This window comes from Ascaphus truei, chromosome 15 (assembly GCF_040206685.1).
Source record: "Ascaphus truei isolate aAscTru1 chromosome 15, aAscTru1.hap1, whole genome shotgun sequence".
NCBI classification, from domain to species: Eukaryota; Metazoa; Chordata; class Amphibia; order Anura; family Ascaphidae; genus Ascaphus; species Ascaphus truei.
Window position 1 is genome coordinate 23,663,617 of NC_134497.1, and position 8,883 is coordinate 23,672,499.

The window sequence follows — 8,883 nt, forward strand, 5'->3', positions numbered from 1 at the left end:
TATAGTATAAATAAACACCTATGCTTATATATAAAATTGCAAACCCATATCAAAGAAGTGGAGCAATTTCTGGTCCGGGTTTAGTATAGTAAATTAAGTGAATCTTTCTCAAACATCATTGCTTAATTTTGATTTATTATAAATTCTTCTTCCTGGTATTAAGAATTTATATTAGCGTTAGGTACCCTTGAGATGTGGTCTGCCGTGTTGGGGCTCAAGGGCTTACAACACTTTTGTCAAAGAGTTAAACTAAAAGACCATTTTACCGTGTATAGGTGTCATTGGATGTGCACTGAGCTCTGTCTGTGTTTCATGTTCTGTCTCTGGTTTTAAATATATATTGCCATGCTCAGTAGCATTCCTCTGTGACACATACGCTTATATATATGTTGTGGTTATTTTGGGGGTTCAATATGAGCTTGTAGGTGTCCTGTGTTTTTCATTTTTGTGTTTGTTATATGTATGTGGGCACAATAAAGTTTGGTTTGTTGCATTGAGCGACGTGATGACGATTTTAGCGTCATCACGTCAGTCTGTATGGCGCGAATCTGTGGATTACTTCCTGGTTCGAGGAACATACATAACTCCGTGCAGGAGGTAAGATTCTTGAACACTTTGGTAAAGCCAAACGAGGCGAAACATGTCAGTGTGATTTTCTCCAGTTTTTGTCCTTAATAAATTCGTTTTATTTTTCACCCTCTTCGCTTATTCTTTGAAGTAGTGCGGCGACTTTTTGGAGTTCTTTCTTCTGATTGCATCTACTGCGCATCGCACGCCAGGGATGGCACCCGGAAAGTGAAGACTCCTTACAATAGAGTGGACTACACCAGAGGAGAAGAAATTGTTTCATTCATATGTGAGTACTGTACTTGCTTATTTCATCAATTTGAACTGTCTTGGTAATAGGATGTTGCCCTTGGACATTGGGGCACTTATTTGCATGATTGCATTCCCTGGTTGGGATTTTCAAACCTCCACAAGATAGATATATATATATATATATACTGAGTTAAGTTATGGTGAGTAAAAAAAGTGACAAAAACCCGCCACAGCAAAGCAAATATGCAAATGTAAATACAACTGTATGCTCATCTGCATGTCTTAGGCAGGTCTGCAACCCCACCTTTCACCATTATCACCCAGCACACAGCACTTCCACTGCAGCAAGGGATTCTGGGAAATGACATGTGTGCTCATTTGCATGTCATTTCCCAGAATCCCTTGCTGAAGTGGAAGTGCACATATATATATATAAATATATATATATATATATATAATATATATATATATATATATATATATATATATATATATATATATATATATATATTCTAGAATGGACTTCATAATAGACTTGCCCAGGGTGCCTCCTGCAACATAATTATTTTCTATAGAAAGGAGCTTTGGATTTATATTCAGTCCGTTTTGCCTCCTTCATTAGTGAATCCCACATCCTTTGAGCCTCATTTCCTCCCTCTTGGGAGATCCTACGGTCCATAATGTCAACAGCTACCTCTGGTTAAATAAGGTCTTGAAAAGTGTGGCCCTGCGTTCCTAAGACGGGGAAAGACTTGTGTGGGGTGAGAGGGATAGGAGTGCTTAGGATAGGGAGCAAGGAGAAAAGGCTGATTGTACAAATTTATGGGATTGTAATCTCAGGATTTATTTAAACTGAAGCAGAGTAGGAAAATGGTATTTAAAGGGGCCGTCCCTCCTAGGAAGAACGTGACCCAACAACAATTGCGTATTTAATAGGTTAAATGTAGAGAATTGTCAAGTTAAAAAAAACATTTAGCAAACTAAAATAAACATAACACTTCCATAGAAAACAAAGTAATTATAATGCCCTCATTAGTCAAACACATACACGTTCCTGGAAAAATACAGAACAGGATTTCTTTCACAATACACAAATAAGTAAATCAGTTATTTTAACCCTTTGAGTGACAGAGGGGTCACGTGATCGCTCCCTCACTGATGACAGAATGGGCGGGGAGACCCCCTCCCTTCTATCCCACGTAGTGATATATCCATCCTGCCCTGCACAGGAGCACACAATGTCATCTCCCCATGGAAAACCAGCAGGATTATTATGACAAAGCTATTACATCATGGGGCCAGACGCGGTGACATAGCAGCTACATCAAAAGGGCACCCAAAGGGTTAAATGGTGATTTCATCTTTTTCAAGGAAGTCATGTACTCCAAGTGATTTCATGTTTTCCCGCCGCTAGGTTGGATTTAAAACAGCAGTTCAAGCTGCCTTTAAAAAAAAGAAAAAATATATACAGTAGCGGCAGCTTTTATTCGATGTAATGCCGCCGGCCGGGTGCGTGTGAAAAGCGTGGAGACGCGGCGCTTTGCGACGCACTGGGACGTCACAGTCACGTGCGCGCCCGGCTTCCCCGACACCCCTGGAAATTAAACTATGGTAAGCGGGGGTGCGGGGAAGCAGAGGGGCAGAGCAGGAGCCGGGTTCGGGGTCGGGAAGGGGGGGTAAAATGCGCGCGAAGGGGAGGGGGGGTGCGTAGGGGAAACGCGGCGGCGCGCGGTCTTGACTGGCGGCAGCCAGAGTAGATCCCGGCATGCCGCCGGCATTACATCAAATTAAAGCTGCCGCTACTGTATATGTTTCCCTTCAATATGCGCATCAATGCAATCCCAACACTGACAAGTGATTAGCTAAGTTGCTGATCGATCCGTTCTCCTGTGATCAAACCGGCGAAGATTCGGCTCGAGGGGTCAATAAATCTGTGTGTAATGCAGTCAGTGGAACATATTTATATTCATATGCGTTCTATCGACGTGTGCTCGCTCCCGAGCCCTGTTCCTGTCACATGCGGCTTCTCCAGCAGCAGCAGAATCGCCCTGTCGAAGTAAGTATTGTGACTTGAACTAAACTGGGTCCTGGGGTAAGGTCAGCCTCTACTATTAACCCAGATATATGCGAGTGGATATACCAGAGACACAGGTTTAAACCTCTGTCACTATGGCCGGCGATGGATTTTACTATTCTGTTTATCCCACTTAAGTCTACACAATTATTAGTAATAAGATACTAGATAACACTTATGATCTAGCCCAGTGGTGCGCAAACTGGGGGGCGCGCCCCCTTGGGGGGGCGCAAGATTATGTAGGGGGGGCGCAGGCTGCGTGCGGGGAAACCTGGGGGCGGGCAGAGCTGTGCCAGAAGCTCCGTGCAGAGGCTGCTTCCAGTTCTCTGCTGTGTCTTGCAGAGGGGGCGGGGCCTTGCAGAGGGGGCGGGGCCTTCCCTGCACACAGACAAGCCCTTCTCCTCCTGTCTTTTACCCGCCCGTTTTCAGCAGCACATGGGGGGACCGGAGCAGGTTTAGTTACTCCCTCCACCCAGAGTGTGTGTGTGTGTGTGTGTGTGTGTGTGTGTGTGTGTGTGTGTGTGTGTGTGTGTGTGTGTGTGTGTATATATATGTAGAAATGTGTGTGTATATGTATGTGTGTGTATATGTATTTGTGTGTGTATGTGTTTTGTATGTATGTGTGTGTGTATATGTATGTGTGTGTGTGTGTGTGTGTGTGTATCTATATATGTATGTGTATGTGTGTGTGTGTGTGTGTGTATATATATAAAGTATGTGAATGTGTGTGTGTGTGTGTGTATATCTATATATATATATGTGTGTGTGTGTGTGTTTGTGTGTATATATATATGGATTGTTGTGTGTGTGTGTGTGTGGATGTGTGTGTGTGTGTGTGTATATATGTGTGGATGTGTGTGTGTGTGTGTGTGTGTGTGTGTGTGTGTGTGTGTGTGTGTGTGCGCGCTGTGCCTGTTGGTTGTCTGTGGGTGTTGGGATTGAGTGTTGTGTGTGTTGGTGGTGATTATGTGAGTGTTGGTTGTGACTGTGTGTGTGTAGTGATTGAGTGTGTGCTGTGTTGGTTGTGATTTGAGTGTGTGTTGTGTGTGTGTGTGTTGTGATTGAGTGTGTGTGTTGGTTGTGGGTGTTGTGATTGAATGCAGCGTTGCACAAACTGAGGGGGGGACGCCCCAGGCGCAAGATTATTTAGGCGGGGCGCGTGCAGAAAAAAAACCTGGTTGTGCAGGCGAAAAAGATGTGCGCGCGCGGGCGGCCAAATAGAATAGTGCAGGTGGGGCCACGTGATTCGGAGGTACGCGGAGGAGCACGCCCCAGCGCTGTGATGTCAAACGCTCCTCCCTCCGGTGTCTGCCTACAATAGCGCTGTGGTCCTGCTCTCCTCCGCTGGCATGTGAGAGGGTCGGCTGCCACTGTATCAATCATACTGTGAATGTACAGAAATAATAAAAAAAAGTGTAAACACTTCCCCGCTCGTGCTTGCAAAATTATGCAGGACACCCTGTGCTCATGCTTGGAGAGTTGGTGATGTCACCGCTCTCAGCGGCAGCGTGGACGCAGCCTAATTTTGCAAGCGCGAGCTGTTGAAGTATGTAAGTATTTAGGCTGCGCTTATAGTGCCGGCGACGCGACGTCGCCCGAAAACAAATGCATTGTCGCCGCCGCCTCGTGCGCTTATAGTAAGCGTGACGTGGCAACGTGATTTTTTGAAGCCGGCAATATTTGATTTTTAAGGGGCTGTCGCCTTATATGACAGCCCCTGAACCAATCAATGGCCTGGTCGCCCACGCCGCCGCCGCAAAGCGAAATACAACTTTCGCTAGCGGCGACGGGTGACGTCGCGGGCACTATACGCGCGGCCTTAGACATATTTGTATTTACATTGTATACCGTTTAATAAAGGGTTTTTTTTCATGGGATTTTGATTACATCAGGCAGGGGGGCCCGAGAAATTTCATGGATAAAAAGGGGGGCTCGGCATAAAAAGTTTGCTCACCACTGATCTAGCCTATGTGCCTCAGTGTAGACACAATCTATAATAGGAGTTATGTCTTTTAATCTATATATCCCTAATGGTTTGTAGTTTGCCTTGTTATCTTATGCCCAGATAAATGTGTAATAATGCTGCTTTTGACTGTAAGCTCATAAAATTGAACCACCTTTTAACTTGCTCCTTTTCAGCTTTAACCCCTTCGTTTTGGCAGAAAAATCATCTAAGAAAGAAAATATCAGAATGGCTGCTCCCAGTTCTTGTTAAATATCCTGTATGGCACCAACTCCCCCCCCCCCCCCCCCCAGTATGGGTTTAATAGGTGTTCTAACCAGGCTCTATAAAGGCTTGTGTACGACTATAGAGGTCCATTACCCCTGCCGAATTTACGCAGTACGTCACTAAACGCGAAGGGTGGAGCTATACCTGTCCGTGAGCGGAGGGACCAGGAGTTCGGCGCCCGGCAGTGACATCATCAGGAGAGAGTGTGAGGAGTCGCGGCCGTGAACAGGGGAGAGCAGTGCAACACAGATCCCAGCTGCCGGACACCACCCAGGAGGCTCTAGCCGTTGACGGCAATTTGTGTTGTGCAACCCGTGCAGACATACTGTGAGTGCGTTTTTTTTTATATGTGTGTGTATTAATAAATGTTTTAATCCGTACTACACTAGGTACTTTTTATTTCACTTTATTTTGGGAGAATCACGCTTTGTTGGAGATCATGGAGAACGAATGCAGGTGTGGACCTGATCAAGCGCAGGGTAGAGGATTAAAGATACTCATTTTTTTCCACTGATCAACTTCCTTCTTGTATGTAGGCAGTTGTCGGGGTGAAGCACAGGGCCACCAACAGGGTGGGTCTGCTGGGATTGGCGTCCCGGGCCCCGGTGAGTCGGGGAGGGTGGGGGCGGCCGGCCAGCACTGCAAGTCGGGGCCGACCTCTGGCAAGGCCCGTCTACCGGTCCTTGGCTCTCCCTTAGCAGCAGCCTGCATGACTATCCCTCTGTCCCACGCCAACGGGCCTTTCTGACGTCAGCGCGCTTCAGCGCTCTTTGCTTCCGGCGCGTGATGGCATGAGAAGGAGCCCTGTTGGAAGCTCGGCGAGGGACAGAGAGATAGAGGCATGCAGGCTGCTGCTGAGGTGAGAGTCGGGGTCCTGCCGCAAGATCACCGGCAGCCGGGACTGGCCAGAGGTCAAGCCCAACTTGCAGTGCCAGCCGCTGGGCCCCCACACCCACTGGACCCGGCCTGATCATCCACAAGGTAAGTCTTTTTTAAATGTATTGTGGGGGTGGGAGTCTTTTTTTTATATGTATTGGGGGGCGGGGGCGCGCTTTTTTTAAATATGTATTGAGGAGGTGGGGGACTTTTTAATATGTATTGGGGGGTGAGTAATTTTACTATGTATGGGGGGTCTTTTTTATATGTATTTGGGGTTGTGGGAATTTTTATATGTATTGGGGGTCTTGGGGGAATTTTTATATGTATTGAGGTGCTTGTGGAATTTTTTTTTTTTTATATAACTTTTATTTTATTGGTTTTAAGAGCCATACAAAGAAGAGCGTACAGACATTATTTCTCCATAACACCAAAATCCAATATATTGAACAACAATACAAGTAGGCAAACTATAAATCATTGAGAAAGAAAAAAAGGGGGTGGGAGGTGGGTCCGCATCCTTGTCTAATGACTTGAAGACATAATATACGTCTATGAGGGGTTACGTATCTGAGCAAATGGGCATGCCGCCTCTTATCTCTATGAGAGATTCTTGGACTATGTACTACAGGCCTTCTGTCCTGCGGAGGGTCTTGGTCCGGCACCAAAGGAGAACGCACCTACTACTATCAAGGCAAAATTGTGGGACTCTCTACCCCTGGGATGTCCGTCTGAGCCAACCAAGGAATCCAGACTTTTAGAAAATTTACGCCAGTGTCATTTAAAAGTCTTGTCAATTTGTCCATTTGGCACACAAACCAAATTCTGTTTCTAATCTTGACAATTGATGGAATTTCGTTTGTTTCCATAATACTGCGATCTCGCACCTCGCTGCTGTTGCGCAGTGGGCAACCAGTTTAAGTTCAGCTTTGGATAGACCCGGCAATGGTCTGTTTAGAAGAAAGAGCCTTGGGTCCGGTGGGATTGTGAGGTCAAAAACCCTCTAGCAAATTTCTAATTTTTCCCATAAAGGGCGATCCGAGGGCAAGACCACAGCATGTATAACAGGTCTGCAGACTCTCCATATTGCCTGGGACACAATGGGGAGTATCCTGGCAGGAATCTTGATAATTTTAGTGGGGTGAGCTACCATCTCATTAATACTTTATATGCGTTCTCCTTTAACGTCATGCATATGGAGCTCTTGGCCGGGCTTGGAGGGAATTTGAATATATACTGGGGGGCTTGGGGGAATTTGTATATGTATTGGGGCTTGGGGGAATTTGTATATGTATTGGGGGGCTTGGGGGAATTTGTATATGTATTGGGGGGCTTGGGGGAATTTGTATATGTATTGGGGGGCTTGGGGGAATTTGTATATGTATTGGGGGGCTTGGGGGAATTTGTATATGTATTGGGGGGCTTGGGGAAATTTGTATATGTATTGGGGGGCTTGGGGAAATTTGTATATGTATTGGGGGGCTTGGGGGAATTTGTATATGTATTGGGGGGCTTGGGGAAATTTGTATATGTATTGGGGGGCTTGGGGGAATTTGTATATGTATTGGGGGGTTGTTTTTCATGTGTGTGCGTGCGTGTGTGCGTATATATATATATATATATATATATATATATATATATATATATATATATATATATATATATATATATATATATATATATATATTATATGTATTGGTTTTTTATATGTATTGGTACGTGTTTTTTTTATGCCTTTGGGGGGGTTGTATATATTTGGGGGGTGGGATTTTTTTTGTATGTATTTGTGGGTGGGAAGTTTTTTGCATTGGGGGTGGGAAGTTTTTTGGTATATATCGTGGGGGGAATTGTGTGAGGGGGAGGGAATGAATGAGTGTGGGGTAATTGACGGAGAGGAGAGAGGTTGTGAGTGAGGAAGAGAGGGAGTAAGAGTGAGACGCAGAGGAAAGAAAAACATGCGAGGCGGGAGAGTGAGAGGAGGTGAGATGGAAGGGAGAGAAGAGAGGGGGCTCGTGAGGTGTGAAATGGGGGGAAAGGGGGAGGGCAGCGGCTCGCAATACCATCGACACGGGGAGTGGGGTGGCCTGCTTAAAATGTTTTTTTTCCTGTGCCCCACAATTTCTGTCGGCGGCCCTGGTGAAGCAGGCCTCATAATCAAAAGTGCTGCGCAATGGTTTGTTCCCTTTATATCCATAGGAAACACCGTTTGGAGGAAAGACATGTCTAAAGCCATTGACGTTGATAACAGGACTGGTTTTCATAACCATATAGGGGACTGCTATTGTTCCCTTTGTGCCTGGGACTTGATTTGTGTGTTCGAATTCTGTTTGACAAGTTTTGGGAGACTTGTCTGTCTTGTCCCTAAGGCTGCCATTTCTTCAATCTTGGACTGATCTATTACACTCCTTTGATTGGGACTATATTTCAATGCTTTCAACTTGTTGATCTAAAAGTTGGCCCATTTATTTTTGGGTTATTAAGATCAAACCCACAGTCAGTATTATGTATACACGTGGGGTCTCTGTATTTGGGGTCAGTCACATCCTTCACCTTTTAGGTATAGCTTTATGAGTACACTAGGTAAGCTGCCCAACAGGTATTTTTTAGGTTAAGCGCTTTGTGTAAGTAAATAGTTATTTTATTGCAGTAAGGTGTATGGTCTGAGGAGAGGACGTGTCTGTCCTGAAACGCCACGTGTTTCTGATGCTTTGAATACAAAGTAAGTTACTTACAGAAAACGCTCCAGTGTGCTTCCTGCACCGCTTTATTTCTTCTTCTCTTTCCCGGAAGTGGAGACACTGACTACATCCAGGTCACAGCTTTGTCCTACTGCGCATGCTCACACTAAGGGATCATGGGAGTTGTAGTTTTTAGACTTCAAAAC

At 45.3% G+C, this 8,883-nt stretch overlaps 1 protein-coding gene across 8 annotated transcripts in view; it reads right to left on the minus strand.

Annotated features, from left to right (window-relative positions):
- The window catches only part of LOC142466673 (uncharacterized), an 83,562-nt gene that overhangs the window by 22,270 nt on the left and 52,409 nt on the right, over positions 1 to 8,883 (minus strand). For 6 of the 8 annotated variants that reach the window (XM_075571951.1, XM_075571944.1, XM_075571949.1 and 3 more), the window contains exon 1: positions 8,732 to 8,834. The exons of 1 other annotated variant lie outside the window; for it this stretch is intronic. The gene's annotated coding sequence lies outside the window, so the exon portion shown is untranslated. Of the gene's footprint in view, positions 1 to 8,731; positions 8,835 to 8,883 lie in introns of those variants that run through there. One more of the 8 variants, XM_075571950.1, reaches the window with a different exon arrangement.